This window comes from Hippocampus comes, unplaced genomic scaffold, assembly GCF_001891065.2.
Source record: "Hippocampus comes isolate QL1 unplaced genomic scaffold, H_comes_QL1_v1.1 scaffold111, whole genome shotgun sequence".
Taxonomy (NCBI): Eukaryota; Metazoa; Chordata; class Actinopteri; order Syngnathiformes; family Syngnathidae; genus Hippocampus; species Hippocampus comes.
Genome location: NW_017805698.1, coordinates 3,839,616 through 3,858,542, shown reverse-complemented (window position 1 = coordinate 3,858,542; position 18,927 = coordinate 3,839,616). Strand labels below are relative to the sequence as shown.

Here is an 18,927-nt window from a genome sequence, read left to right as displayed (position 1 = left end):
GGGGGGGGTCACATAAATAAATAGAGGGAGACAGCAGCAACACAACAAGCCCTTGGGGACTTTCTCCTCTATTAAGAGAGAAGATCACACACATTTTATTCCCCTGTCACTCCCGAAAAATGTAACTCAAAATTGTTGCGGCAACGATCACTCTGAAATGAAGCAGCTCCGAAGAGGTGCGAGGATGTTCATGATCGCACCAAAAACACTTTATTCCGCTAACGCTGCACAGAGGGCAGGTGGCCTGAAGAGCATGCATCTCGACAGAATAATTCCTTAAATCGTTCTGCATTTTTACTATATTCATATATTTAATCTTGTACTTGTTTAATGTAAAACATTGACTTCCTAAAAGGATAAAATCTTTTTAAAAAGCTCATGTTATTTGATCTAATTTAAAAGATCGTCATTGTTTTTTTTTTAAATTCATCTTCTTCCTTGAGTCTGCAACTTACTCTATTTGTGCCTTCTATCTAGATGATGAACGCAGTTAAAAAAGATAAAGGAAGTTGAAGGAGGAAGATCCGGCAAGCTAAAAAGGAAGCTGCAAGAAGGTGAAGGAGAACGGATCCGCATTGATGAAGAAGGTAGGAGGTTAAAGGAGAACGAATGAAAAAGTTCAAAGAGGAAGATCTAGGTGGACGAAAGTTGACGCAGGAAGTCCAGAAGGAAGATGCAGGAAGTTGGAGGAAAAGGAAGTAGGAAATGCGAGGAGGCAAATGAAGGCTGGTGAAGAATCAGTACACTGCTCGGCAGGTCCTTCAACTGCCTGCCATCTTCCCACTTCAACTTTGCCCACAGTTGGCAGTCGAAGGTGAAAGCAGAAGAAGTTGAAGGGCCTTCCCTTCAACTGTGTTCTTCCTTCACCTTCAATTGCCTTCATCATTGTCATTTAATTGCACATATCATCCTCCTCCTCTTTCAGCGTCCCGCATCTTCCGACTTTAAATTCCCACATCTTCTCCTTTAACTGCATGCTCATTCAACCTCTTGCCTTTTTTCTCCAACAGTTTTCCCTCCCTTCAACCCCCATACCCTGATCAAAATTTTTTTTTCTCTTTTAGTTTATGCCAACGTCTCTCCTTGCCTGCGTCGTCCTCCTCCTGCTGTTCCCACGCAGAGCGAGCAGTAAATAGCAGGTATGCAACGTTTCTCCCTCAGCCACCTTTAAGATTGATGTCCCACTTTTACAGCAGATGTTCAGATTAAGACCGATTTTCTGTTTAAAGCATGGCTAATATTCTAATGAGACGGAAGCCATGAGATATTATCATAAATATACTGCACATTGTTCCAAACATTTAGGCCAGTTGTATAATTAGCTGATGGAATAAATTGTATCACGAAGATAAGAGCACCATAAATAAAGAACCACGTTTAATAAAAAAAGCAAATAAAATGGGAAGATTAGAAATATTTCAATTCCACCCCAAAATGGCATACATGTTGGACAAAGGTGCTCTCTGCATGATGTGATCAGTATTGACAGTCAATTAGTCACCAACACATCTTATTAGCTCCGGAATCTTATCTTAAGTGAGCCTTTGATAAAGTGCTAATGACAAACAACAGTTTAAATGTGTAAGCGAGCCAATGGATTGCTATTTAAAGATGAGTGCGTGTAGATTAGAGGCCGTTTTGTCTCGGTTGTTTTTTAAGCTTTGCACAATACACAGAAAGCACGCTAAAGAGCAGGCTAACATAATGATCGGATTTCCAATGAGACAATGTCGACTTCGGCATCACCTCAAATGAGTCACACATCTATAATTCATGTGAATAAAGTTAGAATTTTCCCGTGGTTTAAAAATGTGCCCTATTTTGAATAGTTGTGTTCTCCAAACACATTCAACGGGTGCCAAATTAGTTGTGCAGCTCTTTAATCATTCTAATTATACAGTCTTTATTGCTCCTCGGGGCAGACTTTCGTGTCTTTGTCTATATGGGAATTATTTTGGTGAAGAACCAAAATATTTACTCAACCACAGCCTAAATATTACGCATATCAGGAGGAATTGAGAAAATAATCCTCTCATAGACCGCAGTATTAACTTAATCACATTAGTGTAAATACTATTGATGGTGGTCATGATCCTGAGTGAGCGTGTGTGTGTGTGTGTGTGTGTGTGTGTGTGTGTGTGTGTGTGTGTGTGTGTGTGTGTGTGTGTGTGTGTGTGCGTGTGTGTGTGTGTGTGTATACGTGTGTGTTTGCATCACAATGTAGCAACGGCGCGGGATGGTGCTGAAAAAGGCCCCGAGGACTGAGCGGTGTCAGTGTTTGTGATGTGTCGCTAAAGAGGATTGATAGTCATTTCCTTCATGAAGGAGCTGAGCTGCCGCGTACAACAAACTTTGAAAGCACATTATCAAAGGAGAATGGCTCCACAGAAGGATGCGCCGCTCGGGAGCTTGATAAGACCTTCTTCTTTAAACCAGCGCTTGTCATCGTATTAAATGTAATCTCACCTTGCTCGAATATCTCCACACTCCCGAGGGGGCCGAAGGAAATAGTAGCAAACGTCCCGGATCAGTTAAAAATAAAAAGATAAATAAATAAACTGCCTGATATTGATGAAAAGTCAGATTTTCGATGTGAGATTATAGCGCTGGGTCTTGCGGGCTGAATGTTGAGCCGGTGCATATCCTTGGTTGAGATCCACCTCCCTGCAGGCTCTGACTTTTCCCATGATAGACTGTTTGGAACCATTTAGCAGATACATTATCACCGGCCTTTTCTTCCTCATTATATTCGCCCTCTTATCGCCACGGCATCACTGCAAAGCCCCAAATAGAGAGTTGTAATTACCACCACTGCCACCTGATAGCGACCCCTCCTATCAGCTTTTATCACTGCCGGTCTTGCTAACTCATCACGGGGACCTGGGGAAGAAAAGACCCGCTTGTGGGATACATCTCTCAGATACACGTATACTTGCATTTGGGGGATCAGAGAAAAGTGATGCACTAAGGCCTTTTCTTCACCCCCACCTACCCACTTCTTCCACTTCGTTTTCTGCAACCCCACAAAGACTCTCCTCTCCCTTTATGTGGAGGCTGAATCGAGGCGGTGGCGCAAACAAAACGTGATCCAGTCTCCTTGAACCCGTGGCAGCGTCGCGTAACGCACCGCGTTGGCTTTTACATTGGCCGTCGTCCTTCAGCGGCAACGCTCGATTTGTTGACACGGCACAGCAAAGGCGCCTGTGTAAAAGTTCTCGGGGATAGCGCTCCCAGCTTATTAGCCACCTATGACCTCCAGATTTCCCTAGTGCCAGTGAATAGGCGATGGAGCACAGTCTGTGTGGGTTTTTGGGTTGAAACAGTGCATCTCTTTTAATTGCTCCGATTTGGGGTCAAGCATGCTTATGTCCCGCAGAAGAAAAGAGTGAAAAGACCAAATCAGACGGCATAATCAAAAGGCTCTGTGTGGTGAAAAAATGAGGACATCATTTAATTTAAGCTTATAGCAAAATTCTATCCTTGACTCGGGGTGACATTCATATAAATAAGCGGGACCAAAACCTCGATACCAAGCTGAATTATGTTTACTTGCTTTAGTGCAATCTTTGTCTTGCTTATATAATTATGCTCATAATTATATGCCAACAGGTTACTTTGGATTCATCGGCTGCAATGATTTCTTTGTGCACAACACCGCTCACAATTTTAATGTGTAAAATTTGGTGTTGTAATAATACAGTGAACATCCGAACACGAGTGACCTAAAAAGTGGTGCAATTTCGGCGTTTTCATAAAAAACGTCTTAAGTTGCACAACACTATGGGAGGCCTCCACAAAAGTGTTGAGTCATCAGCATGTCATATATTTTTACACTTGTATGGCAGTTAAGAATGTTAAAATCGTTACTAAACTCATTACTTAGTTCGCAACACTAATCAGGACAAGCCCAGTCGCTGGACGGAATTTTTTGCGGGGCGCCCCAGAAAAAAAAATTGTATTCAGTGTGAAAGGTTCCACTGGACTTCAAACACAGTACATTGTGGTTGCACAAGGACTGCCGCACAGCGATCGACATGACTGAATACAACTGAACTGTCGCACATAGTGCAAAGTTCGGCAACTATTTTTTATGAGCATCCCACTAGTTAAGCTGCATTTTGAAATTTGATTTGCAGATATGTACATACAGAGTGTGTGTGTGTGTGTGTGTGTGTGTATATATCTATATAGATATAGATATATATAAAATCACATTCAGTGGAACCTGGAGTCACAAACAACGCTTTTTATGAGCATTTCAAATTACAGTTTTTTTTTGGGGGGGGGGCGTGTTGTAGAAAATTTGCCTCTGGTGATATTCATGATGGCTGTAAACGCCCCCAAAACCCATGTAGAATTCCATTTCTCCACTGCAGCAGCAAATAGAAAGCTGTCGGCTTACACACACACACACACACACACACACACACTCACACACACACATACACACACACACACACACACACACACACACACACACACACGCACACACGAACATTCACACTTCTTCCAATCACAATTCTCACTGCGGCCGCCTAGATTTCTGATTAACCTCACACAAATATTTGACTGTATGTATGAAATGTACAGCACTTTGTATTTATTGTATTTGAGTGCCTGTTAAATCGAAAAAAACACCCCTCCCTCCCAAAAAAGACAGAAAAACCTCGATCTTCTCCCCGCTGTGTGCGACTTGAAGTTGCAAATAACAGAAGATGCTGCAGATGGTTCGTTGTTGCTGCTGAATGCCGCAACAGTTTGAGGAGAAATATGCAAAGGACGAAACATGGCCTTGCCACAAGCATCACAACGTGTGGAAATATTATGCTGCTTTTAATGTTGATGCTTGTGGGAGTGTATGCATAGCGCGTGCGTGTTTCTGAATGACTTGTGTGATCGATGAAAGGGCAAGTGTGCTGTCAGCAGAAGCCTGCTTGGGCTAAGAGAGAGGAGGTGGCTGGGTGATGGCTGGCTGTGATTATTTCATTATTTTGACGAACGCAGCATCAGCATGGCGAGTGTCATGCTAACTTCTCCAGTGTCGCTCGCCCCAACCGGCCCATTAGTCATTCGAGTGAGTGAAGGCGACGGAAGGTGGAGGGCTGGCAGGGTGTATTGATCAAATGTTGACAGAGTTATTCCCACCTCGCTGTCATCAGCAACATCGCATATCCCGTGCCCATACGACAGCCCTGATGCTCCCGCCGACGACTTCCACTTATCTGCAAAGCAGGCGCTCTGTGCGTTAAGATGTTTGTCTAATGATTTGAAGTAATCTGTTTATTCCCTCACTTCTCCTCCTCCCCCTCGTTTATCTAAGGAGAGCAAAGCGGGGAACATGCCCGCTCAAAATCACACTTCAAAGCACTAATCAGTGGCGTGAAGATGAATAAATTTGCTCATGTGAAAATGCTCCTCCACTTTGCACTTTTCGTTGTTCTTTGGTGAAAGTCAATATCCAAGCAAAGGTATACACTCGAAGTAGATAGCCACACAAAGGCCAGGACCCTGGAAGTGTCACATCAGGCTCCCAGGGGACGCAGGTTAAAGACGCTGCCTAAACAGCCCCTCCCATGCCCGATGCCCAGCCAGCCTTGAGGGGGCTGAATGCATCCCATAGGAATGTATCTTCTCTGCTCAAATTAAGTCCTGCCAAGTGGCAAGTGAAATCAATACGCTTCATCCATAAATTGTCCTGAGTGATAATTACTAAGAGGAACTGTAATTACAAAAGACATTAATTCACCTGCTTAGATTTTGTGCCAGCGGAGTCCAGACCCAGACTAACAATTCACAAAAGCGTCTGGTGTTTTGTTTTGCGGGGGGTTTCCCTGCAGCAGTTTATTCTTTAAAAAGGAAGTCAACTCAAAAAAATACTTTTCAATATGGTCTAGGGCGTGCAGAGGTCCAGATTTCGATTCCAGGCTGTGGACTTCCTATATGGAGTTTGATCGTTCTCTCTGTACCCGCGTAGGTTTTCTCCGCGTACACCGATTTCCTCCCACATTCTAACAGCGTCGACTCTTGGGCTGGCATGCAAATGACAGCATTCTCCTTCATTTTTGCATGTTTGAAATAAGTTCTGATGTAAAAGGAGAAACTTTCCTGTATTTTTTCAAACTCTGTCATCATGTAAGCGTTCTCTCGGGAAACGATGGATGCCCTCAAGTTCTCTTTCGAAGCACTTTTGGCTCTGCTTCGGGCATTGTGTGAAGCTTTTTGAACCCCTGCGTGCTACACTCCATGGGCTCTTACACTGACCAGTCATTGATGACAAAGGTTTCACAAAGTATACACCTTTGTTCCCGCCGACAATGTGGTCAAGGCATTAGCATGATAAAAACAAGAAAAATCTACACGGCTCAAACCTTTGTGCGGCTGACTAAAGACACTCGGAGCGCCGCACAAACGCAGGGCGACGACCCGGGTACATTTTAGTCTTTTTTTTTTTTAAACTCACAAACATTGTACAGGCATTCTTGTGTGCAGCCCCAGGTTGCAGCTGGCCTGTCTCTCACTGTGCACTGCCAAGTGCAAGAAAAGGGGGCTCTCTTTTATCAGAACAGAGCGAATCTGGGCTAATGTGTCTGCTAGAGAGTGTCCCAGGGAGCCCCGCTCTCCCATTCTTTGGCCATTCTTTCCACTTTTCTCCTCTCTTGCACTCGGGATAATTGCAGTTTAATTGGGTGACAAGAAATGAAAACTGTGTCCACATTATCTGGGATGATCTCTTTTTCCTCCAGCTTGCCATCAATTCAAAAGGCCCATTTATCAGCACGGGGGGAAGCTGATGCTTGGTCAGCTTCGAGCACCAGTTAGCAAAATGAAGCGGGAGGGAGGGGTTGCTGCAATGGGAGGGGGGCCCGCCAGCTCAGAAAAATGCTCTTTACATCTTATCGTAAGTGTGCATTCATCTTCAAGATGCATATCTTTAAGCCTCTGTAAATCTAAAAAAAAAAAATAATACAGTCCTATTCTTCCATTAAAAGTGTTTCTTTTTGAAACACAAAACAGCCGCTCAAGTACTCCAGCACATTCTCCCCAACAATATGGATGCTTGAGTGGAGATTATTCAGAAACATCTCACAAAAGCAATCGCGCATCACTTTAGCATCACGAACAAAACAAAAAATAATGAATGCAAATAAGTTTCAGGGTGTGCTTTAAAGCCTGCATCATTCATTTACTCGACATTCTTAAATTGTCTATGGCAAGGTTATAAACATTGAGTCAGCGCAGCCTAAGCTCTCCTCCCTTTTTGTTTGAGCTACATTCCAAATTAAAAGCCTCTTTCATGATGCATGGGTGCATTTAATGACGATCCGCTCTGATGGCACAGAGGGGAAGGTTGTTTGGTGAAAGGAAGCTCTCCTCGAGAAAGCGTCACCATTATGGGCATTGCTTTTTTATTCTTACTGTACGTTTTCTCTTACAATAAATTCTCCTTTCATATATTTGCCAAACACTCAAGCCCCATTGGAAAAGGGCCTTGTATCAGGGTTATGACATTGTAATTGTGAGCCATATAATGGTGAGCTGATCGGAGAAAGCAGATCAGTAAGCAGTTTAATTGATAGCCTGTGCATACAAATGAGTGAGATCAGCGGCGTAGCCAGAGATTTTTCAGTGGGTGGCCAGTGTGACAAACATTAGGGTTGGGCTTTTATAATCGGGAATCAAGTGGAACCGGGATGATCATTCATTTCTCTGATATCGTTCAGACTTTAAAATGTCGGTGCTAAATTTCAATCCTTAATTTCAAACAAAAACGAACGAACAAGGACCTATAGATCAATTGTACGTACGGAGCGCATCGCCTCCCATTGCCGAAACTGGGACAACTCCCCACTAGTCACTACTCTTGGTCAGCCTCGCTACGCGCTTCCAGCCGGCCACCCACGCCAGGCATGCGCGGTTCCCGGCGATGACCTTGGATGTGTGCCGGGTGACTCCAGCTGCAGCGGAGGTCGCCATTCATGCGGTCCGAGATTCCTAGCCTAGCCATAGAATTGTTATGGATCCAAAGTCAGAATTGGCTAATTACCTCTAATGCCAGCTTTGAGCCAGCAGGTTAAATTGGTAGCAAAACACTGAGTCAACACACAAATGCATATACCCAGCTCATATTTAGCATATAGCACAGGTGTCAAAGTCACGGCCCGGGGGCCAGATCTGGCCCGCCACATCATTTTATGTGGCCCGCGAAAGCAAATCTGTGTATGTAATATGTGGGGGGGAATTAAACATTTATATGGTTTCCCATCATTCATAATGGCCCTCCAAGGCAAACCGTATCTACAATGTGGCCCACGACAAAAATGAGTTTGACACCCCGGGCATATAGCATACACAGCTGCAGCATATACATACATACATATAACGTATTTTCACAACCATAAGGTCCACTTAAAAGTTTTTTCTCCAAAATGGACGGGGTGCCTAACAATGCAGGGCACCTGATCTACCTACCAACTTATCTGCGTACCGAGTTCCTCAATCTGTGAATGTTGCTGTATGACTTTGATGAGTGCTCTGCTTGACTGAGTGATGTGCCGACACGCTGGTTATATTGAGGAAAGGCGGACGTGACTAAGGACCGCATGCATACATTGAAGTGGGAAGGATGCGCGTGAAAGAGGACGCTAAAGGCACGCAGGTTGGTTTAAAGTGCCAGTATGTGCATTGTGTAAAACATGAGTTTGAAGGAACCCTGAAAACGTTACCCATGAAGAGACATGCTTTCAAAGCACAGTTTAAACCGCAAGCTATCCATTACGTGGAGGACCATGGGAATTGAGCAGCCCCAAGAGTATTCAAGATCAACGAATCAATGGTTCTTGATGCTTTCGTTTTATGAAACGGTGCAATCTATTCATCTGGGCAAAGACTACTGTGTCATAGCAACATCCGGCGGATTACAAGGAAAAGGTGGCCATCTTCCGCTCCTACTGCAGTAAAAAGATTGCCGACAAACACATCATGCCCAACCTCATCACCAACATGGACGAGGTACACAAACAGCATTAGGTTACAGAGACTGCTTTACTTAGTTTCCTTGCTTGCCCTTCCAATGCACTGTTAGCTCTTCAATCGGTGTTCAGTAGCATTCTTTAAGTAACTGCTGCAGTATTGTATTTTCTTGAGGTTCTCAAAATAAAACTTTAAAAATAGCCTTTGGAGGAACTCATACAGAAGTTCACAAACAGTTAAAAGTTCATGAAATTGAAGAATAGAGAAGTCCAGACAATCTTTGCTTCCTTGGCCATCACTGGGATCATACAAAAAAAAACAATTGTGATTTTTGTCCTTCACATCCTCACTGTGATTAGATTACATCTTCTAAGATTTGCGGATGTTGTAAGACTTTGAAGGCATATAACCGTTTTAGTCTCTTCCACAGGAATGCAGGTGTTATTATGACAGTCCACAGATAGCAAGGCAAGTTGATTGATATCATCTATTTCATACAGTCATTCATTCAAGAAGCAACAAATGGATTCCTAAGTCAGGATGAGAGCAAAGCAGGGATTTGGCTGTCACGTTTACGCCGACATCATTTTTACACTACAGGAGGATTGCTTCAGACCGGTCAGTGCATGATGGGATAGGGTTTGCAGTTTGTCTCATCAGAGTGCAAATAAGTTCTCATCAGTGTCCACTGTAATCTGGTGTGTGGGCTGCATGCGCTGCATTAAATCTAAGTGTCAGGGAAGCTGCAGGTGCTACCTCACAGACAGGCAACCCCCTGGGGGGCCGTGAGCGCAAGGATAAATGGCGAATAAACGGCAGTGCTGGCAGAGCAATGAGCTGATTAACTCACTGCGGGGGCAGTTTCTCATCACCAACCCCCCCACCTGTGTGATAGCCGGGCGTGGTGTCACTTTCACTAGTGTGTACGCGTATATGCAGGCCGAGCCCACGTCGTCTGGGTTACACTTGTAGCTAGATAGAGTTGGTATGTTTAAAGAGTGAGAATGTGTGTGTGTGTGTGTGTGTGTGTGTGTGTGTGTGTGTGTGTGTGTGTGTGTGTGTGTGCGTGCGTGCGTGCGTGCGTGCGTGTGCGTGCGTGCGTGCGTGCGTGCGTGCGTGTGGGGAGTTTCATCTCTTGGGACCATGCTAATGTGTCAGCTCCATGGCTCATTTCTTTCAATTACAGCAGCTGGACCAGGCAAGAGCGCGAAAGAGCCCACCAGCAGTCTGCTGACAGCCCCATATGGGTACCATCGCTGCTTATCAGCCACCCACTCGCGAGTAAAGAAAAAAAAAAAAAACTGAATGTGACACGTTGCCATCAACAAAAGCGGTTACACAGAGCGCAATTTGTTTTGTCGTTTAATGAGCAGGTGACTGTGACAGTCTTTAGATGTTAAATTAATTTTTATTCATTTTTTTGTCCCCCCTCGTTTTCGAAGTCACCCTCAAGTCATTTTAGAAACGACCAAAAAATAGTCTAAATGAAATCCAACTGCGAAGCTAACTGCCTAAATATTTAAATAATAAATGAGAGTCACCCTTAATCATCTGCGACTCTCCAGTGGAATTGTTCAATTGTAAAATGTTGATTTAGCACGCCACATGAATACAGAGCGTCATTTTCAAACGAGCTGCGCTGTTTTCTATTGTGCTCACTCCCCCCACTCACTCACTCCTCTTGTGGTTCCAACCCCAAATTAATTAACATGATACAGAAATAGGTAGAATGCAAATGTTGGAGCCCTCACTTTGTGCCTGCGTACTCCTTTGTTCGCCTTTATTGTACCAAATTATTTAATTGGGTCTCTCCGATTGTGCGCAGACACAGGAAGGAACACGGGCCATTGTGGGCCTCCATACAAGTCACAATACGCTATCAAATTCAATTCCCATCAAAACGTCAGGCTGCCGTAGAGCCTGCAGCGGCCCCCGAGATTAATGAAGATCTGCATCAAGGCAAAGCGTGAGTCTGAGATTGGAGATTTTTTTTCTCCCCCCCCCCAAATAAAAGACCCCTTCACCAAGAACAAAGGAGGCCCTGAAAAACGCTGGTATGTTCTGAGAGGGTGAAATAGAACAAAACAGAGTTTGGCGTGGGGATGGAGGGGGGTGGCGAGCTATACACTAGAAACACCTTTTTTTCCCCCTTCTTTCCATTCACTTGATTTGCCGAATTCAGTCAACAATTTCAGAATGGCAATACAATGCATCAATGGAAAAAAAATATTGAAACATTTTAATAAAAATCCATCGATAAAACTTGTCATATTGAGCTCAATATTAAAAAAAAAAAAGATGACATCTGAATCCTGCAATAAAATGTAAAGTCCGTTCACATAGTGCCGAAGTCCTCAATAGGTGCACTTGCTCAGCATCTTTCTAAATGAAAGTAGCAGAGCTACTGTTGTCTTTAATTAATATTTAGTTTTGTGGTTTATATTTTTTAAATAATAATTCCAAATGTGTTTCACTAAGAAAGAGTTAAGCTACATCGAGTATCATGGATATTTGATAGTATTTAATTTTGTAGACAATGAATGAAAAGCATTTGATGGGAAAATGCAATCGAACCTGTGTTGCGTCCTGCATTCACTCATCAAATAGCAGCAATGAATACATGTGGTCTGCATTTTAATGGGGGGGGGGGGGTAAAACGACAGAACGTCAGGGTTTACCTTGATTGCAGAATCTGATGAGTGAAAAGCGTCACATTGAAACACTTGTCGTGTTCTTTCAAGTCTTCTGTCATACAGAAAGAGAAAATGTGAGATGCACCTTGGGTGTATTCAGCGTTTGTGAATGGATTTTTCTCTTCAGTCTCTTTGTCTGACTGCAACAACTGCGTGACTTTGTTCCGTGAAGGCGGCATGTCGACAGGTGGCCTCTTTCAACTCAATTTAGCGCAGCAGTCCTTATTTTTGCTTTTGGTTTTTTTTTTGTTTTGTTTTTTTGTTTGTGCCGGAGAGATTAAAAGATGTATGAGGTGTTTGTGAGCACGACAGGTGGCCTCTTTCAACTCAATTTAGCGCAGCGGTCCTTATTTTTGCTTTTGTTTTTTTGGGGTTTTTTTTGTGCTGGAGAGATTAAAAGATGTATGAGATGTTTGTGAGCTACAGCAACTGTTCGCACCATAGTGAGGAAAACACATTGAAAAGTCACATTGTTCCCATACACTCACAAGACACAATATTGGGTAACTGTGTAAATTCTCAGCTGTTCGCACCATAGTGAGGAAAACACATTGAAAAGTCACATTGTTCACGTACACTCACAAGACACAATATTGGGTAACCGTGTAAATTCTCAAGTTTGATTGATGCTATCATGAGTCTACTGTAATTTAACAGTTTATTTAATTGTCTGTCATGTAAAGGTGACAGGACCACAATAATAAACGTACTGTATTATTAAATGAATGCCTCAGTGAAAAGGCAGAATAATAACGTTCGTAAATGGAGATATATAGTTTTTTTGATTGTTACAAAGCAGTGTTTGCCAAACTTTTTGGTTCCTCCCTTGCACCAATATGTACTGAAACATCCTCAATGCATAACATTATTTAAAAAAAAAAAAAACCAAAAACAAAATAGACAAATGTTCATCGACAAAGCCTTTTGGCAATTCAGTGTGTGCCGCCTTAATGATCAATTAAATACTTCCAGCGTTTTACGCTACCAATTGACCAGCCAATATGAATAACAAACAGCAAAATTGCATATAGCCTCCATTCTGTTACCGGGAAGCTATTTGAAATATAATGAGGGAAAAATATCTCCCACTTTGGGGAAAAAAAAAAAGGAAACCCAAATTACCTACTTATCCACAAGCACTCGAACGCAGCAGCACTTGCTTGTGTATTGATTTGAATTGTTTGTGAGCAGATTCCTGCATTTTCAGTCAGAATGAAAATTACAAATGATGAATAGATTGTTTGGCTTTTGAGAGAATGCAACACATAGACATCAGTTTTCATGCAAACACCCCCCCGAAAAAAAAATCTATTTTTTCAGCAGTTTGGTAATGATTTCTCCCCTTATGGATGTGTACCCTTGTTGAAAAATACCGTCGATCCATTTCCTTCCAACAAACGTGTAGTATTTCAGCATTTTAATGTCATGCATTAAAGCATTTTTGATTTGAGATGCGATGCCGCCATCCGCACAACAAAAGGAGACCCATGAAAAAGAAATGATTCCGTCCAGTGCCACCAAAGCATTCGGCTCGTTCACATTCTGCCCGTGTTGTGTCCCAGCCCGCCATATTTACTTCATTTCTCGCCATTCATAGATGCTGCTCGTCGGACCGGAACATTCCAGCTGCCACCTCAACATCTCATTATTTTGGGGAAATATCAAGCTTGTATCGTCTTGCTAAATAATTCGCGCGAGTATAATGTATCAGACTAAAACATATTTTCAGGAGGGCGGTAGGGTTAAAGTGCCAATCTCACCTCTTTTTATTTATTTAATTTTGTTTTATTTCGCCCCGAAGACAGAGATTTCCATATATAGAGTGACCACGGCTCGTGTTGAGACGCGAGCAATCGGGATGGGAGCGTGCGTCCTCCCATATTGCTGTCACAGATTGGAAATGAGGCCTGCTAACCTGTAGGCAGCCTCCCCAATCAGCTTTACGCATTGCCAATGCATTTGTGGCTGCCGCTGCCTCTGAGGGGAGAAGAAGGAAAAAAAAAAAAAGTATTGTGAAGTTTTTATCTGAGCCGCTGACAAACATTACTCTTTAATGCAGTTTTGTCGAAATGCTTTCTTATCCCTCTTGGAAGGAATTTATCTACTTGAAAGCGGCAAAACGGTTGCCACAGGCAAGGATTTCTTTTAATGGACTACAATAGGCTCAGTATGGGACGCGTCCCGATTTTAGTGATGGCTCGATAGAGGAGGCCATCCATATATTCATGGGAAATTGTTTATCTTCAAGCGAGCTGAAGCCAAAGGCCGTGTGACAATACATTTCAACTTTCATCCGAAATGATTCTTTTTCACTCGTTGAGATTGTTCTGTGCAGTTTCAGACAGATGCTTCTGGAATATCAATCTGCAAAAGGAGCTGTCACAAAATATGAATACAAACTACGTGTGTGTGTGTGTATGTGTTTGTGTGTGTGTGTGTGTGTGTGTGTGTGTTGAAAACACACCTCCTCGCAGGAGGTAAACGTCCCACGGAATTTACTCTTCACACTCGGCTCCATTGTCGCTGTCTCTCAGGCCTCCGCGTAGCTTGACGTGTTTGCCTTGTGAGGTCCTTGCGACGCTTCAGCCCTCCCTCACTTCTCCCCATCTTGTAGCAGGGGCCGGCATCTAGGGACACATTGTCGGAGCCCGAAGATGGGGTCGGGGGTCTGTGCGCTCTTAACGCCACTCTCAGGAAGCGGGGACAATAAATCAATAGACTGTGCTCTCTGGTCGGGGCCAAATGTAAACAAATTGAAAAGGCCTGAGAACAAAACAGATTGGCCACAGAAACAGACAAACTCAATGGGGGACTGCAGCAAGAAGAACCCCACACCGCCCCCCCGCCACTCTCACTGCCCTCTTTTGGGTTACTTCCCTCGCAGACGTGCCCATGATGCTTGTCATTCGCACCATCCATTCTTAGCTTTTTTATTTGATACAGAGCTTTGTATAGTATCTGACATTTCATGCAGAGCAGTGATTATACTTGATACTACGTCTTCCTATTTTTACTTCCTATTATCACTAAAACAGGGCTCTTCATGTGCTTTATAGTTAATACAGAGCCGTGATCCTACTCTGTACCTCTCTTTCTTTGGAGTTCTACTTCCTGGGTGTGTAGGTCATTCTGCTTTCTACCTTCTGTTCCTGTTGCTACACACTGCCCAGGGGTCGATTGCCAAGAAGCTTATATTTCATACAGAGCAGGGATTCCGTTCCTGTCTGCTCTCTGTTCTAACTCTCGTGCCAAAGCACGTTTACCATTCAATTCGTACTTTCTACTCGATATCAAGGAGTGGTATACATTTTTTTTTCTTTTATTTCAGAGCAGTTAGTTATCTACCTCTTGCTCCTACTCTTATTTTTTTTTTTTATGATGGTCCACTATGAATCTTATGTTTAATACGGAATAGTGGTACGCTGTCCTCTTTCCAATGTCTGTCAAAGCTTCCTGTAACTTCTGTAATTTCACAGCCATAAGATGTTGCTTTTTTTCCCCATTCCAATGTAATTTTTTGTATAGAAGACAGAAAGCAGTCATTCTACTTCTGACTTTGACTTTTCTAATCCTACCCCCTTTTCCTTTTTCTTCGGTCTACCATCAGCCCTAATTTTGTCACTTAAGCAGACTAGTGGGCGTGGCTGGCAGCTGCATGTTCTCTTTTTGAATTGGCCTACGGGGGCACAAATGATTGAGCCCTACGTGCCCACACAAACGTGTGACGTGAGCAGGAAAAAAAGAATTGAGAAATTGGAATGAAGATATCAGACCGTACTGTAATTTTCCTGATATGCAGCATGTGTACATGGGTAAAAACACACTCCTGCACTTGTAAGCGTACTGTTGAAGGTTTTGACAAGCTTTTTTTTTGACCTCCATAAACACCTTTAAAAGTGAACGTCTGCAGGTGTCGTCTAATTCACCGGCACACTTGTTCTCTCCGCATCCTACAGTGTGCCGATCAGCCGTCTCGCAGCGTGCAGCATCGGGCGCTGGAGGCCACAGAACTTGCCGCATGCCACAAGTTGAATTAATGAACCTCTTAAAAGGTTTTGCATTTTTTTGCCTCTCAAATGAGGAAATCTGTTGTCGCCTTTTTATCAAACCTCTTCATATTTTACTGAGGTGAAATGGCGCGCGGCACATTTGCGAGGCAGAACTAATGCTATATAAATCTCAAGTAATGAGCGGGCCCCGGGGACGTCATCTAAATGAAGATTTTACACCAATTTCAACATGGCTGCGATTTGACTCCTGCCTTAAGTGCATTTGTTTAACAGGTGCTTGGAGACGCCAGGCTGCAAAGTGTCGCTATGTCTGCTTTATTAATTTCTGGCGCGCAAGTGGGTGGGGGCGTGCGACGGGAGAAAAGGGGGAGTTGACAAACACTAATCAAAAGGTTGAGAGTGGGATGATTCCGCCATTGAACCAATGTACTCGCGCTTCATTTGCAAACTAATGATTGTGAACCCCCGCAATCTGTTTGAGGTCAGCTCCTGTGTATTTTGGATACGCTTTGCTATTAGCATCAGTGAAAGCCTCAGATGTGTCAAACCTGCCCCCCCTCCAGTGATAGTCACCTACTTTAATTTCCCTGCAGGCCTCCGAGGGGGACGAATTCAACTAAAAATCACAAGCTGTTTTGTTGGCAATCCTTTGTGGCCAATAATGAATCTAATGAATATAAAGAGGAGGCGAGTGGAGGGGGAGATTAGGTGGGATGCTGGGGGTCAACGGGATAGAGGCGAATACATTTCAACCACCGCTGTGTTGCTTTTACTTGATGATTTGTGACCCTCAACAATGGGACAATGGCGAGTGTTTTTGTACCCTTAATTTGCCTTTGTGTTTCGGCCTCATCTCTTTCACCGCTGGCCACTGAAAGTCATCAGTCCGGAGAGGGGCAAAAAAAAAAAAAACTGCTGACCGCACGGTCGGCCGGACAAAGGGGAGGTTTTAAGATGAATCCAATCAGGCGGCCGGCCGGAGGAGCAAAAAGGGAAAGGGACTCAAAGACAACAAGTAAAGGGTTCGAATTAGCCCCCGAAGCGCTTCCTCTCTGGTCTATCGCACCGCAAACAGCACTTCCACCTCTTTAAAAAAGTGAGTGAGCATGTGCACTGGCACCCGCGAGAGGTGTCGGGCACACAAATTAAAGCGGTTCATCAGATAAGAGCGTAAAGGTCGAGGAAGGTGGCGGACGCGGTGGGGGAGCCGTGTCAAAGCCTATGTCCTCCTTTGGGCCCCTCAGGTGGCAGGATGGAATTAACGAGACCTATTGTTCTCAAATATGACCCGCATTCATCTTCGTGAAAGGCCGCGCCCTGCACTTCAAACTTTTAAGAGCTCTTGGATGGAAAAGTTCTGTATCACTGGTCCGTGCTGGTATGCTCCCCAGTCCCGGTAATGATTTCCATTCATAAACATGCACTGTGCTACCCTCCACCTGGCAGCTGCCTCTGTGCGCAGGAGATTACTATTATGAACCCTCCAATCCCGAGGATAAACATCTCTCCACTTTTGAAGTTTGCCAGCATGAGGCATATTTTAGTGCCGTGCGACTTAAGCATCCCTCGAAGGTATCACTTGCCACATCTCCTCTCATTTTACATACATTGTTCAACTTTAATGGGGATCTAATGTGTGTTATCAAGCTTACGGGGCAGTAAGTAATAATTTGCATGGCTGCCCTAAGCAAATATGCCTCCATAAGCATGCCGTCGTATAGACACAAGAATGGATTAGCCTCCATATTGGCTATGCCCCGACGGTCAGTGGTTTAAAGAAGCAGAACAGATAGTTTACTTTGGTGACAATCGCTCTACCTCGAGATGCCGCCTTGGATAAAATGAAAATAACGGCAACAGCCAGATGACATCTCCGGTTTTTCTTTGCGGTAATGCATTAGGCCGTCTAATAATAGCAAATACAAGCGTCTTTACAGTGATATTGATGAGCAGTTTTGATTGATGGGATCAGAGAGGTTCTCATGTAGAAAATGATTAGGATTGTAGTTTGAAATGGCGATTTATTTATTTATTTATTTTTAGGTATTAAAATATTCACTGATTTTAACATGTGTTTCCGTAATCATTTAATGTCAGATTTGACCAAATCCAACTCATGGGTCGATCTCCGGGATGTGATTCTGTGACACTCCAAAATGCTGATCTGAAAATGTTATATTGTAACCCCAGAAGACAAAGAACATGTTTTTTTTTAATTACCTCCAAAATTGTCAGCTATCTACATATTTCATTAGTTCTACTATAATGTTCTATTTTAATTAAAATAGAAGAGCCTCAAATGATAGCGACCCAAAAATTGCAGGGGTTTGTTTCCCCTTTCACGCTGTGACAATGCTGAGAGCCTGCAATTGAGATCTTTATAGAGAAGCTTGGGAAATCCAATTCACCGAAGTGAGGATGTCCTCAAAATTCTGAGTCCCCCCCCAAAAAAAAGTTGACATTTTAAAGCTTATAATGTTACCCTGAAAATACAGTGAGGGGTTAAAAAAAATAAATAAATAATAAAACCTCACCCCCCAAAAAGCGACACTTCTGAACTGAAATTTCTATTCAATTTCAAAATGTATAAAATGTAGAGATTTATAAAAAAAAAAAATATGCTTTTGCCTTCACAAAAACAAAACAACACATTTAAAAATGTCTCAATTAAAATGCACAAAATACTAAAAGTAAACTAAAATACATCCCCCAATTTTTTTTTTAATTGCATGACTTGGTATCCTACTAGATTCTCGCAACAAGTTTCATGTTCAATTGGTTCTTAGTTTTGTTTGATGTCACAGAATCATGTTTTGGGGGATTTTTTTTTCCCCCTCGCATGTGAAATGCAGGAGTCCAGTCACGGCCACCCATAATTTCAAAGTGGTTCGAGTTTTGCATACAAAAGCTAATCTGAAGTAACCCCCCAATATTTGAGGTTAAATATTTCAACCTTACTGCCATCTTTGTTTTGTGCCGTTTTCTTTCCGTCATAGGGAGCGATAGCAAGCTGCCACTGATTCCTTAAAAGCCCCAAAGACTAGCTTGAAAAAGCCAATTCAATTTGTCCAAGAGTAGTTCTCACCCGAACTAACATTACACTTGGCCTTCATAATTATATCTTTTAAAATCATAACTGTTCAGTCTGGATAGTTTCTGTGAATTTGTATTCACTGCGACACGACATCTCCAGAGGAGAGGAGCTTGATATGCGACTGGCTTGCGTCAGGCATGTGTGTTCCGCCTGTTAGCTT

General features: G+C 43.1%; 1 long non-coding RNA gene across 1 annotated transcript in view; it reads left to right on the top strand.

The window, feature by feature from the left end:
- Window positions 1-509: 509 nt before the first annotated feature.
- Window positions 510-18,927, top strand: part of LOC109523368 (uncharacterized) — a 55,389-nt gene continuing 36,971 nt past the window's right edge. Inside the window, exons 1-2 of the long non-coding RNA XR_002169750.1 lie at window positions 510-587; window positions 1,065-1,139. This is a non-coding gene — a long non-coding RNA (uncharacterized LOC109523368). The remainder of the gene's footprint in view (window positions 588-1,064; window positions 1,140-18,927) is intronic.